The 19653-nt window shown below is 25.2% G+C and overlaps 2 long non-coding RNA genes across 2 annotated transcripts in view; both read right to left on the bottom strand.

The window, feature by feature from the left end:
- LOC122269152 (uncharacterized) overlaps positions 1 to 7588 on the bottom strand; it is a 39428-nt gene extending 31840 nt beyond the window's left edge. Inside the window, exon 1 of the long non-coding RNA XR_006225004.2 lies at positions 7356 to 7588. This is a non-coding gene — a long non-coding RNA (uncharacterized lncRNA). The remainder of the gene's footprint in view (positions 1 to 7355) is intronic.
- Positions 7589 to 8439: 851 nt separating this feature from the next.
- Positions 8440 to 17219, bottom strand: LOC139426298 (uncharacterized). Its single transcript, XR_011637521.1, has 3 exons — positions 16164 to 17219; positions 10559 to 10665; positions 8440 to 8608 (listed from the first exon to the last, which is right to left on the bottom strand). It is a non-coding gene; the product is annotated as an uncharacterized lncRNA (long non-coding RNA).
- Between the last annotated feature and the right edge of the window lie 2434 nt (positions 17220 to 19653).

Below are 19653 nucleotides of genomic sequence, written 5' to 3'. Positions count from 1 at the left end.
AAGTTTAGTAACAGTAAGTATTATATGGCTGTAAAATGTAATGGGACATGATGTTACGTGCTTAAAAGTTCAAGTGTAACCCTTACAAGCGTAGCTTGTTAAAATTGTATTTTTTGGGATATATATAAATAACTTTCTTCTTCTTGGGATTGAAAAATAGGGAAAATGATTAGATGGAAGGCATTTTCGTAGAAGGCACCCCTGAGACGAATCACATTGCTAACCAATACTATATCATTACTTAATTAACCAGAATGTTCCACTCTTAGATGTTTTTCATCACCTTTTTATTCCTGGTAATATGGAAACTAAGAATTACTTGGCTAAAAACTTCCTTCGCCTCAAAAATATACATATGTTTTGTTTCTCACCTTTATTTTCCTTTTTTATTGGCAATTTTACGTTTTATATTCCAAAACACTTTTGTTTCTTCTAGTTCTCGTCTGGCGAATCTTGAAAATGGGTGCCTGCTTTTGAGCGCTTGAAACCTGACGACAGTTACGTCCTATTTGTATATTTTTGAAGAGAAGGAAGTTTTCAATCAAGTGATATTTTACCACTTCAGTTTCTTGGCATTATTTTTTTAAAGGAAACTAAGTCTCATTGTAAGGGTATTAAGTCTCATTGTTTCTTTGCTATAAATTGAAGCTTAGTTTGATGTTTTCTGCTGTCAAAAAATCAGTTTAAAAAGATATTGACCCAACATACTAGTTAAATTCTTTTAAGCAGACTTATGTTTCTCAACTTATGCTAACTCAACTTATGTTAACTTATTTTCAACTTTATATTCTTAACTTTGTATTCTCAACTTATGTTCAACTTATTATAAACATTACTCACGAGATTAGAAATCTAATATTGGAGAAAAGTTAGTTCAGAAATATTCTAACCATTTTTCCACCGTTTGGGTACAGTTAAGTTTAAAAAGTTTAATAAACGAACAATTCAGTAGGAGTTGATAGGTTAACATATCAGAAGATTAAAACAACACGCAAGGTGTGATTTTGGCTACTACGTATTAAATAAAGTGTTATTCCAAGCTTCAAACAGTAATTCGTTACCAAAGAAAGAAATCGAACATAACAGAATTACAGTCAGACTTCTATTTAACTAACTTCCATTTTGCGAATTTCTCTAATTTGCGAATTTTTTTTTTTTAGGAACCAAGAACATTTTGGAAATTTTTTTGGTAAAACAGCTTCCGAATAGCAAAATGAATTTTCTATTTAATGAGTTTTTATTTGAGATCCACTTTCTCTACTTCCAAAAATATGTCAGAATATTTCAAACTTATTAACGCATTTTATGGTGGAAACGACCTTGAATTGATCTTCGAAGTCACTTAACTTTTAGAGAAAGCCGAAGCCACTTACCTTTTTTCCCCTTTTCCTTTTTGTTTGCATTTTAAACGAAAAACTCAGACAAAATTAACGGATTTTATTAGCAGCAATTAAACTTAAGAACGCATGCAGTATGTTTAAAATTACTTTCATAATAAATGCAGCTGTAATTTTATACATAAATTTAGTTTTTTAGTTAAAAATGTATGTATTATGATAGTGTAACAGTGAATAATGTTTTGTTCTATTCTTGCTTTCCATGCAAGTTTCTTTTATGGTTAAGATTTATAAAATAAATAGTAATACAGTAGGGAACCGATTATCCGGAACGATCGGGACCCTCGCTATTCCGGATAACTGATTTTTCCGGTTTTCTGAATCGCTACAAAAAGCTGTTTTTTTATTGTTAAACCCAACTAAAAAATATATATAAATTGGGAAATAATCTTAAAAAGAAGAAAAAACGATGAAGTAATTCACTAATGATTATTTCCAAAATGATGGTGAGGTAAACATCTTTCAAAAAAGAAAGAAAAATCCTAAAATCTTATGAGGAAAAAAACATTTTTTTAGAAAAATGGCGGGAAAATTTATCGAATTTCTGGTTTCCGGTTTTCTGATTTCCGGATAATGGGTTCTGTACTGTACTACTTTACAAAATAAAGGTGCATCAACTGCTATTTTAATTATGCCTAGTGTTTATGAATTTAAAACCTTTTTTGAGTTATTCAAGTATTTCATAAGGTTATTTTCCATTTAACGAATTTTTCATACAGCGAGCTTATTATCGGGATTTAGTGACTTCGTTAATAGAGATCCGACCTTAGTTATTGAAAGATTACATGATTTATTTAATAAACTGTGCACAATTTTAATTTCGTTATATCCTTAGGCAGGATGTTCGAAAAGTGTATTGAAAAATTGAGAAGCCTAGTAACTTATGTACACAGTAGGTTGACACTTCTCCATGAATTTATTCGTGAAAAAGGCCTTCTAATTTATTCAGTCTATAATTCTTCAGAAATAAGACGTTGCTAAAATTTTTGAAACGAACATATTAGGCAACTTTCGTCTATTATATTTGGAAGTTTAATGTAGTTAACGAAAATGTATTTTGAAGTTTCAAAAGATACTCTTTAATTAATTTGAAATTTAAATCAAAGAAGACTATTGGAATTTCCTAATTAAATACTTTCAAACATTTACTTGAGAAAAAGTTCGCTATTTCAAATCTCTCCAAATTGTCTAAAAGGAAAAAAAAATATTACTAAATTTACATTACTTTCAAAGAGCAAGTTCGTTATATTTTCTGCTGTTTGAAAGATGATCCAGTTTGTTTTGAGCATTTGAATAAATATCAGTGAAATAAAATAAAATAAAAAGTTATTATAGTAAAGGAAACAAGACCTAAAACTTTATTACGTGCGTCTAGGATAAGCGAGTTTAAAGAATGATTCTAATTATTTGAACAACCTTGTACATGGGAAATGAATATCTTCCATGTTTTATTATTATTTTTATATAATAACTGATTCATATGATATATACTCATATAGAGAATTGATATTTAAATTAATTTTAATATTTTTAAATTTCTGGAGAATTTTACAGCTTTAATAGTTGTGGATTTTATTTATTACAGTAGAGCAGGTCTTGAAATTTTAATGAGAGATTTTCAAGTTTTCAAAGAAAAATTTCAGCATCAAGTGAAGCGAAATTAAATATATCTGACTCCTAACCTAAAGCAATTTTCATAAAAAATCTATTGTTTGCAGGCATACAGCTATTACTTCATTTAAATTCATTGTAAAATGTGTAGTTGTAAATTATTATATAAAAACTATAGAGGGAAACATAGCACACATTTTTAATATATAATTATATAATAAAGTTAAAATACTTTCAATTATCTTCAAAACTTAGTGAATGTATTCGAAAAAAAAAGAGAATGATATTAACTCTTAGAAATTGTATTTAGCATTATAATTCAAAAAAACCTTTAATTATAAATTTAAGAATAATGTACTGATAATGTACCGTAAGATAAAAAAAATATAATAAATTTTTATTTCATTAAAATTTTAAGTAAAATATCTCAGGAAAATAAAACATATTAATCAAATAATTAACGAGTTTAGAAATTTTTTTGTTGAATATAACGTAATTTAACGTTATTAAAAATATTAACAAGCTTTAATGAAAAATTACTAGAAATTTTCAGTTCTAAAAATTACTAGTATTTAAACTTAAAAATGTAATCTAAACTAGTAAATAATTCAACAAAGACTTCAAAAAAAAGTTTTTTAATAGAAGCAACTACTTTTAATCTTATTACCTACAAGTATAAATTCAAATAAATTAGTCAACTACACTGTAAGAAATTCCGTATAAAATTACAGTACAAAGTACCGGTAATTTTGGTGCATTATCCATATAATCTATTTCACCTTAAAATAATGCTTATTTAATTACCATAAAATATTTATTTAGTAAGAGTGATTCAGTGATTTTATGAAAATTATTACTGTAAAATGTATGGTACTTCAGATTTTTCGTTCCATTACATGTTCCTCCGGTAAAAAGCATCAGCACCCTGAGTGCCGGTACTTTTTTTCCATTTTACAGTAAAATATTTGTAAAATAATACTTATTTTATTACCATAAAGTACTTATTTAATAAGAGTGATTTCGTGATTTTACGATAGTTATTACTGTAAAAATTAGGGTATATTAGATTTTTGGTCCTGTGACATGTTCCAATAAAATGGATTTTAAGGTAAAAAGTATCAGCACTGTGAGTGCTGATACATTTTTACCATAAAATCCATTTTAACTGCTATTTGATGTGCTTTTAATTGTAACTTGATTTCGAATTTTTTTACAGTGTATCAAAAAATGAAGATTAATAACTAAAAAATTGCAAAATTATAAACATGCATGATTAAACTACCAGACTTAATCGTTTAGAAAATATTTTTACTGTTTCACTCCTTTAAATGAATGAAACAGCAAAATTAAATATTTGGTGTGAAGAATTAGCAGTTTTAAGTTGTAGAATTGATACAGTTTCAGTGCAGTGATTAGCATTTAGCAACATTATTCAATTCTCGATTAAATAAGTTTACTTAGAATTTAATCTTTAAATTTTCTAATTATAAGATATATTAATTGATAAGACGAATAGATTACGTTTATTTTCTGATGAGGAATAGTAATAAAAAATGAATTTTATGTTATAAAATTCGTTATTTGAAAATAAGAAGCAAAATTATAATTCATTAACGATTTTATTTTTTAATAGATTTGAAATATTTGACGAAAACGTTTTTTAACATCTCTATTAAAGCGTTTTCTGCGAAACAATAGCTTTTTTCACTAAACACAAATTTTTTATATAAAGAAGAAGATCCTTAAACTAAAATGAACTAATTTAACGTCAAAAATTTATTTTTACGTCGGACTTTATTCTTCTTTTAGCGTTTTGTCAGTATCTCTGAAGTTGGTAAACTTTCTGTGATATCAAGATATCTGTTGCTAATGTAAATTTTTATATTATGAGCTTTCCTGACTTGAATACTGGTAAATTTGAATTAGAATTAACTTTTAACACTTTGTTCTCTGTGCTATTGGCAGCAACTTATATTGATTCTACTTGTTAAAGTTTTTCTCAACGTTTACAAAATCTGCATTTATTGAAAGATATTTTAACTTCAAGCGTATAGCAACATATTGTTTGATAATAGAAAATGCTTAAAGTTTTTTTTTATCAATGCTTGTTTTTAAATTAAACAGGGCAAAGAACAAAACTTACAAAAAAATGTATTAAATAGCCATATTCCTTTATACAAATGTTTAATTTCATAATAATTGAAAATAACAGATTTCAAGTTTTCATAAAACTTTCTTTGAAGTTTGATGCACAAGGAAAACTTTAATCTTCTTCAAATTGTATCAATAAATTTAGACCTTATTAACATTTTTTAAATAATTGTAGTTTTTGAATATGAACTATATATATTTATAATAAATTTGGAAATGGAATTAAAAATGAGTTCATTTTAAAGGGAAATGCTGTAAAAAAGTATTGAATTTTTAAACCATTTGTAAGTTATTTAAAGCACTTAGATTCACAGTCAAAGCTTGCGTTAATCATTTGACGAAAACTAATAAAATAATACTTCAACACATAACTTAATATTTGAGCAGAGATTACAATATATCATTACAGAAATTACATGTACATGTGTACAGGTTGTAATTTCTACATTTTATGCAATAACAATATAAAATATCATATTTGGTTACAGCGATGTTAAATAATTTAAAAATGTTTAAAAAAATCAAAAAGTGAATTTTTATTATTTTATGTATAATTATGTATAATTATGTAATAATTATTTTTTAAAAAACTTTTTTTGTCTCTAATGTCATTTTATATAGTTTAAATCTATTTTGGGATGATAAATTATAAATATAGAGCTTTTACACAATGTTTTATTTTTATTTAAAAAAAAGCAACGTTTAAAGAAACAAATGGTATCTTTTGTTATTATCAAAACCAAAACGTGTATAGGTTTTTATAAGAATTTTACCATTTGCGATTTTGAACGTTTTTTTAAATGCATTTTAACATATTCCAGTTTTAACATTAAAAGTTAAGTATTAAATGAATATTTACGCTTCATTTTTTAAAGCGTAATTTACACACTACGTTCTTTTTTTTAAAAATTGTTTTAAAAACTTTTTATATTTGTAAATTCAGTCAGACATATATTGCTAGATATTGTATCAACAGACATGATTCTTGAATAGTTTCATGCATTCATGCGGCTTAAAAATTTTATCGCTAAATTATTAAATCAAAATTTTATCTAAATTATGTAAAGTACCTAATCAAAATTTTCAAAATTCACCCACATTCCAAATTTAGCATTTAATGTACAATGCATGTGAGAAAAATGCTTTATCTTTTATAATCCCTTTAACTTCTTCATTAAAAATATGAAATGCCTTTTAATTTCTTTTTAATTTTTAAATGAAAATACATTCAGATTTGTTAAACTCAATATATTTATTTAATTTCACAAATTTGTACACTTAGAAATTAACTACAGCTACAGATTTACTCAATGTTAAAAAGCAATTCATTCAAAAATGTTAAAGGATAATGAAGAATAGTTAATATATTTATAATTATCTAAATTTTTCTATAATTTAAATGCTTTAGTGGAATCTATTTTAAAAAATTGATCTCTTTTCAATAAGCGCTATTCTTGCTAAATGTTTATGAAGAGTAATCAATTAAGTAAGTTCGAACAAAGCAATATTTTAATAAGGTTGAAAATAACGTTACTAAAAGTAGGTTCAATAATATACGAGTTAAAAATGTTTTCCAGTCAGTAACAATTTGCATGAAAATTAGGAATCAATGAACTGAAATTTCGTTTTGCTCATTGCTACTTTTAGAAATTATTTAGAATAAGTTATATTAAAGGGTTTCAGTAACGTTCTAGTATTATGGTGATGTCTATTAAAGAGTTTATTACTTATTACGTTTAAAAAAATTCAGTAACAAATATTTTTTACAAATGCATGTCATAAGTGTGCGTTCACAACAGCTGAACCTATTAAAAATTTTAAAGAACTGGAATAGAAATTGAAAAGTATATCGTTATCAAAATGCAAATAAATCAACGTTATTTCTTTGAATCACACGAATTTTCTATTAAAAAATATCTCGTAACTTTGGTAGTTTAAAATAATAATAATATTTGATTATGAAATATAAAAAATATACATTTTAATTGCATCAATTTAAAAATATTTATCTGTTATTAGTAAAATTAATATTTATCTGACTTGCTAAGAAATGTTATTTTCATTTAAATCTAACATTATTTTCTGCAATTAAATATTTTATACTGCAACTTCATAGGGAATAGTTTGAATTTCTAATTAGTTCCCTATAATTTTTTTTATAAATCAAATAACAGCAATATTAAGTAAAATACTTACTACATATGAATCTGGAAACAAAATTTCTCATTTTTTAGGAGAAGAAGCTTTTGCTTGGGCTAACAATTTTAAAAATGAACAAATATTTGCCGTTAACTCAATGTGAAATGAAAAAAAAAGAATAAATAAAATCAGGGGGGTAAACTATAAAAAATCGATAAAAGGGCATAATCACATCAGCTATTAGTCACATGTATTCTATGATCAGTAATTTAATGATCCAAAGATATCGACGCCTGCCACCAACAACCAATCGGAGCAAAGAATACAACAGACAATAATGTTGTGACGTATTGTTGATTGTATGTCATTGTGATGAAGCGTATGATACCAACACCCCCAACTGTTAATGTTTCTTCAGCAGATGATGCGCCAGGTAAAATTAATACACGTCATTTATTTCATAATTTCATAAAATGCTTACATTTAATAATGGTAGATTTATAATTTACAACACCAGTTGTTGATAAAGAAATGTATTAAGAAATGTTGTCTATGAAAAAATCAGATATTTATCAAATATCTGAAATAATTAAATTCTAGCTTAATAAGCTTTTGCTAGGTTAATAATTTAGTTTTTTTGCATCTTAATTTTAATTCATAAATCTGCATGCTTTTCTGATTTCCTCTGTATATATTTCTACAACTAATATCATTAATTCATAAAATTTTATATTTATTTTAAGCATATCTTTACTTAAATATAGTTGAAATGTAGAATTTTCAACTTATATGATAAATTAATTAATTTATGTTTTCTCTAAATATTGGAGATTTTATATTAACTTCTTTAGTAATTGATGTTTATTTAAAACTAAACATTTCGAATAGTTATCACAGATTTAATGAATATGTAGAATTTGGATAAAATATTTAATTATTTTTAAGCCAGAAACAATTAGTGCTTCTTTAAGTTTGAAAACATTAAAATATTTTCGGCTATTTAAAATACTTTTTAACTAAGTAATTAAGGAAGTACTTCTTTAATATAAGCATTCAAGAAAACAAACATCCAAATATAAAAATAAACATTAATAATTTATTAAATTTCACGACTTGATTTTTTTTAATATAACACGTTCAATAGAGAAATAGATAGAACTATCAAAATTGTTTTCAATGAAAATATATTTATTTTAAGTTAAAGTTAAACAATAATAATAAAGTGCACTCAGATTTCATTATTTTCTTTTAAAAGTGCTATCACGTCTGTAATTTCAGAGCCATATTTCAATGGATTCCAAAATATTACCCTGAAATAGAAAAAAAAATCATTTAACGTAACCATTACAGTTTTATCAATTCTGATAATCATAATCAATTATAACAAACACTAATTACGATCAGTTGAAAAATCCATAAATAAAGTTTGACCGTTTAACTGATAAATCGATGAATCTAATAATAATAATAATCTAAAGATAAATTAACTGATAATAACAATGTATATCAAATTAAAATGAAAGATGAATTCATAAAATAAGTTGTTAGTGCTTTACAAGCAACTTATTTTATGAATTTATACTACACTTCAATGAAGGTATTGAAATAAAATATCTTCAATACCTTAGTATTTAAAGGAAAGTGAAATGTTTTGAATCTTTCAATAAATAATTGTAAGAAAGTGTTATTTACTAATTGTGTTTTCTGAATCCATAGTTTGTAATGAAAGTTTAATAACTATATAAAAATCTTTGAAACTTTACCAATTGACAACCCTTTTTATTAAAAATTAAAGAAAAGTATAATTATGTCTCAATTTGAGAAGAAAACTTTTTGAGTTGAAATTGAAATTTTATTACTTACTATTATTAACTTATTGAAATTGCAACATACACAGTTTAATTTATATGCTTTTAGTCATACATAGTAGATTAACTATATTTGATAATTAATTTCTTTTTGAAAGACGTACTGTAATAAAATGAACAAAATGAACAATAAACGTTTTTACCATTTTAGAAATTTTATACAAAACATTTTCATTAATTTTATCGAAATTTTCATGAATTTTCTTCCATATTTCCATTTAAAATTTAACGCTCATTAAATAAAAAAATATTATTTTAACATGCTTTTAAAACACGCTTTTATCACATAATTTAAATTAAAATTATAAAGCCTGTTTTCAAATTTCAAATTTTTCTTGTACCATTAAAAAAGTGTGAAAACTGAATTTTCTATCAATAAAATGAAGAAACTTATAAAACTACATTTTGCGAATCTGAGGGAATATTCTTTTGTGCACAGATTTGTGTTAAAGCTATCTAAAGTTCTTCTTATATTTCAAATACAGTATTATACGTAGATTAAACAGCAAGTACAAACAAGAAAATGTTAACAAAAAGAAATAAATAAATAAAATTCATAAAATTAAATAATGCATTGAAAATAAAATGTACTCAACCAATTTTTTTTTCTAAAATAGGGAGAGTGAAACAAAGTTTTAAACTACATGTAACAGTAAAAATATTTGTTCATGTATAATGTGGAAAAAAAAACTTTCAATTCATAAAACACTTCTACAGAGTTATTTTTCAAATAAAGGATACATTATAATAAGTTTATAATTGTTAGTAAATAAAATGATTAGATACATCAACCTTATAAATTTTTGCTTGTGGAAATTTGTACGTCTGTTATGATGAAATTAATCAATATCTAAAAAATAAAAAGAAATAAATTAAGAATGAGAAATTTTTGACGCAGCACAGGAAAATGTAAAACTGATTATTCTGGACAAATCCCGAATAATTTTTTGGTTTCTTTTGCTTTCTCTTTTTAAATTATGATAATAATACAATTTAATTGCTAAAAAATTTGTTTATACTCTTGAAATGGGCTTGATTATACTCTAGACATACTAAAACATGGGTTTTATAGAATAAAATGCATTACCTTTTCTTGTATAATTTAAAATATTTTTTTTTCCTTTTTCCAAATATTGCACTCTTTTTTTGTGAATATTTCAATCGCTTTTTTATATCACACACATTAATATTATATTCTTGACAGTGATTTACAAACTTAAAACCTCACTACATTTCTAGCGTTTCCTGAATTCTTATTCAAAGCAGAAAAAAATTTAAAATATGTTTGAAAATTGATAGAAAAAAGTTCAAAATATTTTAATTGGTAATAACATTCATTACAATATTTTGCTAGTTATTATTAAATAAGCTACATAGAACTGCAAGTTTTACCTTTTAAACTCGTTATTGAAAATGAAGCCGACTACAAATTAAATTCATATCTCTTCTATGCTTTTCAATCATTTGTGGCTTAGGGAACAATGAAGCAGATTTATTCCCTGAAAAAATAAAGATAACATTTTTCTACTATAGATAAATTCATGACAAAAGAAATTTATATTTACTTTGTTTAATAGTTTTGATCGAAATTGTATTAAACAGAGCTACATGTTCCCAAAATAAAAAATATACAACAGAAAGAACCTCAAAAAAGTGTCTTGTACGTTTTCATTTATAGTTTATCATTTTAGAGAACTTTAAAGTCTTAAATCTAATATTCGAATCATGCAGTGTCTTAACTACATTCTTAAATGAATTGTTTCGTAAGCATTATGTCACTCAAATTTCACTCAAGTTTGTCACTCAAATTTTCTGAAGTTTACAATAGTATCTTACTATCAATTTAATAACTACGATAATATAGTTTAAATAGGTAACGTATTAAGGCTGAAGTAAATTTCAATGACAAAGCTAAATATACCTGAAACTTTCTAAAAATGTAAGTTGTCAAAACAGGTTAGTAATTTCATTTATTCATTTTCAAAGATTTTGATGCACCAATTGTGTATAAATTCACACGTGTCATTGTAGCAATTCATACAAATGATGATCTTGAAACTGATAAATCTTTACACATTTTTCATGATTGAATCAGTGGTAATACCTAGATTCCTTAAATTTTCAAATCGTTGCAAACCGTAAATTTTCAAATCATTTCCTTTATATTTTCAAATGTCTTTTTAACAATATGGAGTTTTATGGCTTTTAATTGATTTAGGCCAGTGTAGTCCAAATTAAATTATTATTATGGATTTTTTAAATAGAAATAATTAAAAATATTACTTATGTTAGAATTTTATGACATCGATTCTTTGCTTTTTTTACTGTTTTATTAATTTAAACGCATCATCCTGAAATTAGAAATAAATCTTGCTATATAATAGTTCTAAATATTTCTAAAAGAGAAAAGTTATATTATTTATTATTGTATTTTATTTTATGACGAATCAAAGGTATTTTTGACTAGATTATAATTTGTAAGAGTATTTCGAGCGTGTAACTATTTCAGAGAATAATGAGTGGCAAGTGTATCATTTTGGTATAAACATGAAGCAATTCTTAAAATGAAACTTTTTTTCTGCCAAAATCACAAACATAATAAATAAATATGCTAAAAAAATAAAACTATGTTTTAACACTCAATACCATCACTGCCAAACAAATTAAGTTTTAAATTTTATCAGTTTTGTTGACTGAATGGAAGATAAAATTTGATTAAAGCAGATATTTCTTCGTTACACTGAAAAAATAGGTTCAAACTTTGCTCTAAAGTGTTTTCATACAGACAAAACAACATTAAATGTTTGATATCTTTAAAGAATATATTAGAAAGCGGATAAAAATGCATAGTTACGCACTCGCACGTTTTTAAGATACATGATTTTTTTTATTAGCAACAGAATTCGGAATTCAATTATTCATTAAACGAATTTATGAAGTTATTTTCTTCAAAACAATATTTAAATATATAAATTTTGATAATGAAACGTGTTTTTAAATGCATAACTATTTTTAAAGGGCTAATCAATTCCTTATTTGCTGCCATAACAATATTGAACTATAAAGCTCTAAATTGTGAACTCAACAATTCTGAAAACAAGGGAAAAGAAAACAATCTGCCTAAAAAAGTTTAAATTTTCCAAAAAGAAGTTTATTTTTTTTCTGACTGCGATTGGAGAACATGATCCACAATCACGGTGAAATTTAGATACAGTTAGAATAACTATATCTCATTATAAAAAGTTACAGTTAGAATAGCCAAACAGTTTGAATAACCATATCTAATTTTCATTTATAACGGTTTTTTAATACGCTGAGAATAAGAAAAAATGTCACAAGGAAGATCTTGTTGATACATTTTGTTTAAAAAAAAAAGGAAACAAGAATATAACGTTAGTTTTTTTTCTTTTTTTTGTAACTGTATTTAAGCAAGCCATAATATTGACGCAAATGAGAATAATATCTTCTTAATCACACAGCAAAAACTTTTAATAAGCATAAATGCACATAAAAAATTGAATATTTTTTCAAAATACTATCTAAAATACTGTGATTTTTTTTAAATTTCAAAAACTCAAAATCTATTGATTCGAAAAATATTTTAGGTGGATGTTAATAATTTTTAGCGGAATTAAAATTTGACTGTTTAAATTTTTTTTATCGATAATTAACTGGTGACATATTCGAGAACTTAACTTGAGTGAGAAGAACAAACATTTTCAGCAAAGACCGGAACATGACTTGGATGGAGCCGCATTGGTCGAGTATTAGTTCCGAAGGATTTTGATCCGAAAATTCCCACAACATATTCTTATTTCCCACAACAATAAATGTATTAAAAGTAATAAAATGATTTATTATATATTTGATACTAATCTCAACTAAATTTAAATCTTTGCAATAGTTTTTAATTAGTGACAGACTCGATTAAACCAAAGCAATGATGCTTATGATTTTTTAAATAAGCACTTTAATTATAATTTTGTTTTTATTCTCCTAGAAGATGATGGGAAACTAGACGTTATAAAGTAAGTAAATTACATAACGTAATATAAGAAACGTAACATAAAGTAACGTGAAGTAACTATTGAAGTTAACACACACATCCGTAAGTTACATTAATAAAATATTTAAAAGAATACTATTATGATTTTTTAATATTTAAAAACAAATTTGTTTTTGGATCTAAATTCCAAAAATCTAAAACCCAATTCCAAATCGAAATACTTTTAAATTATTAATGTATTTGTTTTTTTAAAAAGCTTAATGCTTTTTTTAAAGAAAAGTAAGCCACATTTTGTTAAAAATACTGACCTTATTCACATTTACTCGAAGGGAATATTGCGGAAATGAAGCCACTTAAATAAAAAGTACAATCAAGTGACGCTTGCCAGAAGCATTGCTATCATTGTTGCAAAAAGTAGTGCAACTTTATAAACAAAAAATAATTGCAATCAATAAGTAAAAGGCGAGCAAGAAATATTGCAATAAGTGCTTTTAAACAGCATAAATGAACTTTTTGAACAACAAAATTTACAAACACTAGGCATAAAGCATTCAAGAAAAATTACAGTTAATGTTGTAAACAGTATGACTGAGCTTTGAGAATTACGAAAATTGCAAATGATAGCATAAAATAGGCAAAAAACAAAGCAACCGATGCTAGAGAAATGACAAAGATAAATATTTAAAAATGTAAAACCGACAGTTTTTAATTAACCCTACACTATTTTGATTAAAGTATTCAGTCATAAGAAAGTACTGACTTGGTGAACAGCAAAAATTTTAACCAGCAAATGCAAAACATACAAGAAAACGTGAAATCAGAGTTGTAAGCAGTGTGTCTTAATTTTGAGAATAATGAAAATGTTCAACCAGCAGGTACGAAATATACAGGAAAACTTGAAATCGGAGCTGTAAACAGAATGTCTTAACCTTGAGAGCAGGAGAAATTGCAACAGGTAAGAACAAAACAGGCAAAAAAAAAAAAAAANAAAAAAAAAAAAAAAAAAAAAAAAGCAACTGATCCTCGACGATTTACTAAATGAAGAAAAATAACGCATACACTTTTGATTTTATTCTACACAAAATAATAAAAAAGATAAGCAAAAAAATTAGCGTATATAAACCTTTTTTGTGGATTTTACATGACGTAGAACAATGTATGTTTGAGCAGTTTTTTTTCCTTTCTTTTTTTTTTCTGTTTTTGCTTCTCAGGATAAATTATCCCTAAAATTAATGGCAGTAATTGATCTTATTATCAGCAATTATCTAGAATTGAGTAATTATCAACATAGATCTGAGGAATGTTTTATTTTGTCTTTCTTTATTTAGTTTTAAACCAACTTCAACCACACTCTCAATCAAACATCATCATGATAAGAGAAAAGTACTAGTAAAAAGAGTTGTATGAGTAATAATTTAAAACCATTAACTGAACATTTAATTAACAATGAGAAATTTTCGCGTCAATATCATTGGAGGTTTAAAATGAGGTGTTTAAGGAAGTCGGGTGTTGAACCTTTAGATTTTACTACTCATAACATGAAGAAGAACACACATTAATATGATATATTTTATGAAGTCTGAAATTATTATCACACTTTCATAATATTCCCTTTTTATCACGTTCCAGGGTTATTCCTGTGTCAGTTACTCGGCAAATAATCGTAAAAGAGTGTTGCCGATATAAATACGCAAGCAAAGGTCGGACATCCTGTCTTATCATTTGCCTTCCTCGACGGCCACCAAAGAATATTCTTGAGAAAGAGTGAGTGATTTCTTTTAATTATTAATTCAAAAACTCTAATTTTGCAATTAAATGTTTCTTAGTTAAGTATAAGGATTGAAAATCTTTTACCTGTGTTTTAAACAGAGTTTCTGCTTAATTAGTGGATCATAATTTTAAAAAAAAATTACTTATGACTGTATTCAAACTTGTTGCAAATTCTGACTCAATTTGTAATTTATTTTTAATTTAAAAATCATATAGCGACTTTTATGCACGATATTATCATCACGATTCGATCGAAAATATTGTTCAATTTATTCCCTTTTATGGTTTGTTTTTAAATGCGGTTCTCAAATTCCAACTTAAACTCTCAAAAAAAAATTTATACATAATTTCGACGAATTCTTTTAAATTTTATCAGTGTCAGTTTGGCTTAACCACTGACTGCAGAAAAGCTCCAATTTGTTTGCTGACAGTGTGACTCCAAATGAAGTGCCGTTTTTGCTAACACACATATCTTTAGAATTGCGTTTTTTCTTGTTTTTTTATTCTAACTTATTATTTAAATTGCTTAAGGTAGTTCACATTTAATTTTGAATTTCGATTTGCGAAGCAAAATGCGTTAAGATAGTGTAATGATTTTCTGAATACAAATAAAAGGATAATGTATTATTGCTTAATGATGCTGATATTAAATTTTTTTCCATTTTGGCGTTCTGTTTTAAAATTTTACTGATTTTTAATTTTTTTAAATAAAACATGAAGTTTTTTAGTTTAAAATAACTGATATGTTCATGTAATTCAAACGCAAAAATATTTTTGAGCATAGTAAATATAATGTAAAAGCATCTTACGTTAGAATCTAACATTATGATTTTTTTTTGAAACTTTGCAGTAAGTTCTAAAATATTTTTATATATAGATATTTAGCGTTTTTCAAATTAAACAAAAAGTTCTTAGATAGAAATTAATAAAAATTTCTAGTTTTTTTGCAGTGCTTCAGTTGATTTTCCTTTATTTTTATTTCTATACAAAAGCTATGTAATAACTGGCGTATTGATAATAGATTAATTTAAACTTTATCAGAATTTAAAAACTTACTTTTCAGTATTGTTATTCGCAATTTAAAACTTCATTCAGTCTTTTTACTCGTCTTCTGGGTTGTATCAAAATTAAATCGTATTTAGTTTTCGATGCAGAAATATTACGTTACAGATGATTCATCGATACAGATGAATTACTATATTTATATGTGAGAATGCTTACTTTTTATGTATTCTTGCTGTTTTCGATAACTCGTAGCTGGCTCCTTTAGTTTTTTTCTGATCAATAATAAGTTCATTGATATTTTCAAAGCCAATTATGGAGGACGAGTAGTAGCAGTACAGCAATAAGATTTGGCAGATGATCGAAGGACTTTCAAATTCGTTCAGAGTTCATTTACTGATGATCATCAATAAAAATCATTCTTTCATGATTCATTCAGAGAACTAATAACAAAACAAAATAAGCATTAGTATAAAAATATTTTCTTACAAAAGAAACTGTACTCTTTTTATCTGTGCAGAAAAATCATAATATAGCTCATAGATCGTCATAACTATATGATTTTACACAAAAGCTGACAAAAGTGTTTCTGAAAGTCTTAAAATAATACGTTCTTTTGTTTTTAAATACTTTTATCAGATCAATTTTTCTATGTTTATCCCATTTCTTAATTAATGAAATTCAATTTGTATAGCATGAGCTTCAGTTCCACCTTTCTCTAAACTTTAGAATGTTTTTGTTTCATTAAAAAAACCTGCTTTTTTATGTTATTAAGGAGGCTTAATGCTTGCTCCTCAAGGAAAATTTTCTCAAAATCATAATATTAAGGATGCTAAAGATTATTTTTCTGCAGATTTAATTGTAACTTAAAACTATTATCTTCTAACTCAAATCTGATATTGAATTAAATAGAAGTTTTCAATAGTTTTTACAGATCTGTTGTCATGCAAATTGTAAACTCTAAACGAAATATAATATTTTTAATTTCACTATGTATCAAAGTACCTGCCATGTATATAAATTATTAGCATTAACATTATTCATTTTTGTCATTAATTGTTTCTCGTGATTCGCTATAAATGTTCTAGATTCAAACAACAAACTCAAGTACAGTATATAGTAATTATTAATTTAGAATTAAGGAACTTCAGTGTAGGCTGCAATGTAGACAGTTTTAAATCAAGAATTTGCTACATAAAAAAAAATTTCATGCAAAAGTAATCAAAATTGTTTTTATCCTACAGTATACATTTTCAATTAACATGTATTTATACATACGGTATGCATATATTAGAAATAGATAAAACATTTATTATTCTCTAAAAAAAATTCTAAAATCTTGTTTTTAAATGAATCACTTAATTTCTTTCACCTTAATTTAAATAATGAATAAATCTATATTTTTTTTCTAAAATGTAAAATTTTTTATTACTCGGCTGACCTTCCAATTTTTCTCATGAGGCATTCGATAATATTTTTATTATTAACCACAAATCGCTTAACAGTAAAATTAAAGAATAAACATTAAAAATAAAGCATTAAACTATATTTTTCTAAAACTTTAGCTTCATCTATGTTTTTAATGAAACTCTCCTTTTTTCATTTTCTACTTGGTAATGTTTATTGTAAATAATTAAATTTACTGATAAAGATAGTATACATTTACGTTCGAAAGTAAAGTGTACATTTACACCGGACGTGTATGTATAAGTATGCTCAACTTTTAGACATCAGTGTGATATTAATTATGTTTTAAGTGTTAATAAGCGAAAAGTATAAAAACTTTATAGTTACTTTTTAGGAAAGTTTTTAATTTTCAAAAATTTTTAAAAATTTAATTTTTAAATACTTTATTTCATTTATAAATGCATGGTAATCAATCACATTTCAAAAATGATAAATTTACAAAATTTCAAAATGCGATTTTAAGATATATGATTTGAATTGAAATCTATTAGATAATACTTAGTGTAATCATAGACGTATGATTAAAAGCTCTCAATACAAACCAAGTTATTTAAAAACTGAAAATATCGTAAAATAATTTTTCAAAAGTTCAAATTAATAAAAGTGAATATTTACTTTTAATTTCGTTTTTGTAAAAGAGTAGCTTAACATTTTCATTTTCAAATTCAGTTATTTGTGCCGAAAGTAAAAAAAAGTTATTTTTGCCGAATATTTCTTCATTACTTTTCAAGGAAACTTCGTGGTTTTATTTCTTAATATAAATAATCTCTGTAAATAAGTCTTATCTTTAAGGCTTTATTTGAATCATAAAACAAGATTCAAAGAAACCGCTCTTCTAACCACAGATATTTTTACCCTAGAATTATGCTATAAAAGATATAGATGTTTGTTTTTCGGATTTATGAAATATTATAACAACACACGATAAAAATAGAGCTTTAATTTATAAAATCTTGCTTTGAGTTGTAAATATTTATTGAGTTATAACTAGCTTTTCAAAATCAAAAATAAAACTAAAGTAACTAGTTGAATTTTTTTTCCTCATGTTTACTTATTTTACCAAATTTTTTATCAATTTTTTGCCAAAACCCGAATTGTTTTTCCGAATGAATTGAGTAGCGTCGTAATCCCACTCTCCATGATCAATTCTTTTGCTGTATTTAATTATTTTACACAAGCATTTCATCACTAATTAAAGTGATTTTTGAACTCTGATGCATTTGAGAAAACCACTTGCTTGCTCATCATTTAACTTAGAGTATGGGAGTTTTCGAATATTTTTTTAATCTGATTTCATCGTATTTTAAAACAGTCAGCATTATATAACATGTTAGTTAAGGGTTAAATTTCTGCTGATGACTGATATCTTATTCGCTCTTAAGCTATTTATTATTGTTTTTAACAAATTATGTTAATTAATATACATGATTAAGCCTAACGCTTCGACGAAATCTTCACTTTTTGAAAATAATATTTTCTCAATTTGACGAAATGTTCGTCTAGCTTAGGAAACGGTTCAGTTAAAATTTTGAAGAACATTTTACGGATTTTGGCTATTTTTTCACTCAGTGCAACCTAACACATAACTCACTCGGCAATATTTTAATTTGTTGAATGCTATATTTTGTGAAATTCGGCAATTTTTTCTTAATTTTGCTTCAATGCTTCATAAATTGTAATACACCACACATCATTGTACTACATATAACCTTTGTATTAAAACCTTGATAATTCAGGGAAGAAACGACTTATAAAGATTTTTTAAAACCATTGCATTTATATTGCAAATTTTTAATTGCTAGATGCTTTTAAATTTAGATCCCTTAAATATACCTTTTCAAACCATTATCACATTTCAAATCTTTATATAGGAACTAAATAGATTTTTACGACAGCAAATAAAATTATTTTCTTTTAAATTTGAAAATAGCTTTTAAAGTATGATGTAGTCTTCAAATGGAATTTTCAAAGTTTTATGTACTAAAATTGCTTTTAACCTGAATACTCAGATTATTGTAGTATACTGAGTTTTACAGAAACTTCTGCTTCCAATTGAAAGCTACGCTTTATTTTGTTGAAAATAACCCAACCTAGATTGTAATATATTACTTTAATATAGATATCAAATTGTATTTCAGTATAATTGCCACTTCTAGCCGTCAACAATGTATATAACAGAAGGTTTCTTGCAATAGTCTATTCATTGCGTGTCCAGCAACTAGGCAAGGTCCAGCAGCAGACG

This window comes from Parasteatoda tepidariorum, chromosome 8 (genome assembly GCF_043381705.1).
Source record: "Parasteatoda tepidariorum isolate YZ-2023 chromosome 8, CAS_Ptep_4.0, whole genome shotgun sequence".
NCBI classification, from domain to species: domain Eukaryota; kingdom Metazoa; phylum Arthropoda; class Arachnida; order Araneae; family Theridiidae; genus Parasteatoda; species Parasteatoda tepidariorum.
This window is presented reverse-complemented; position numbering and strand designations above follow the sequence as displayed.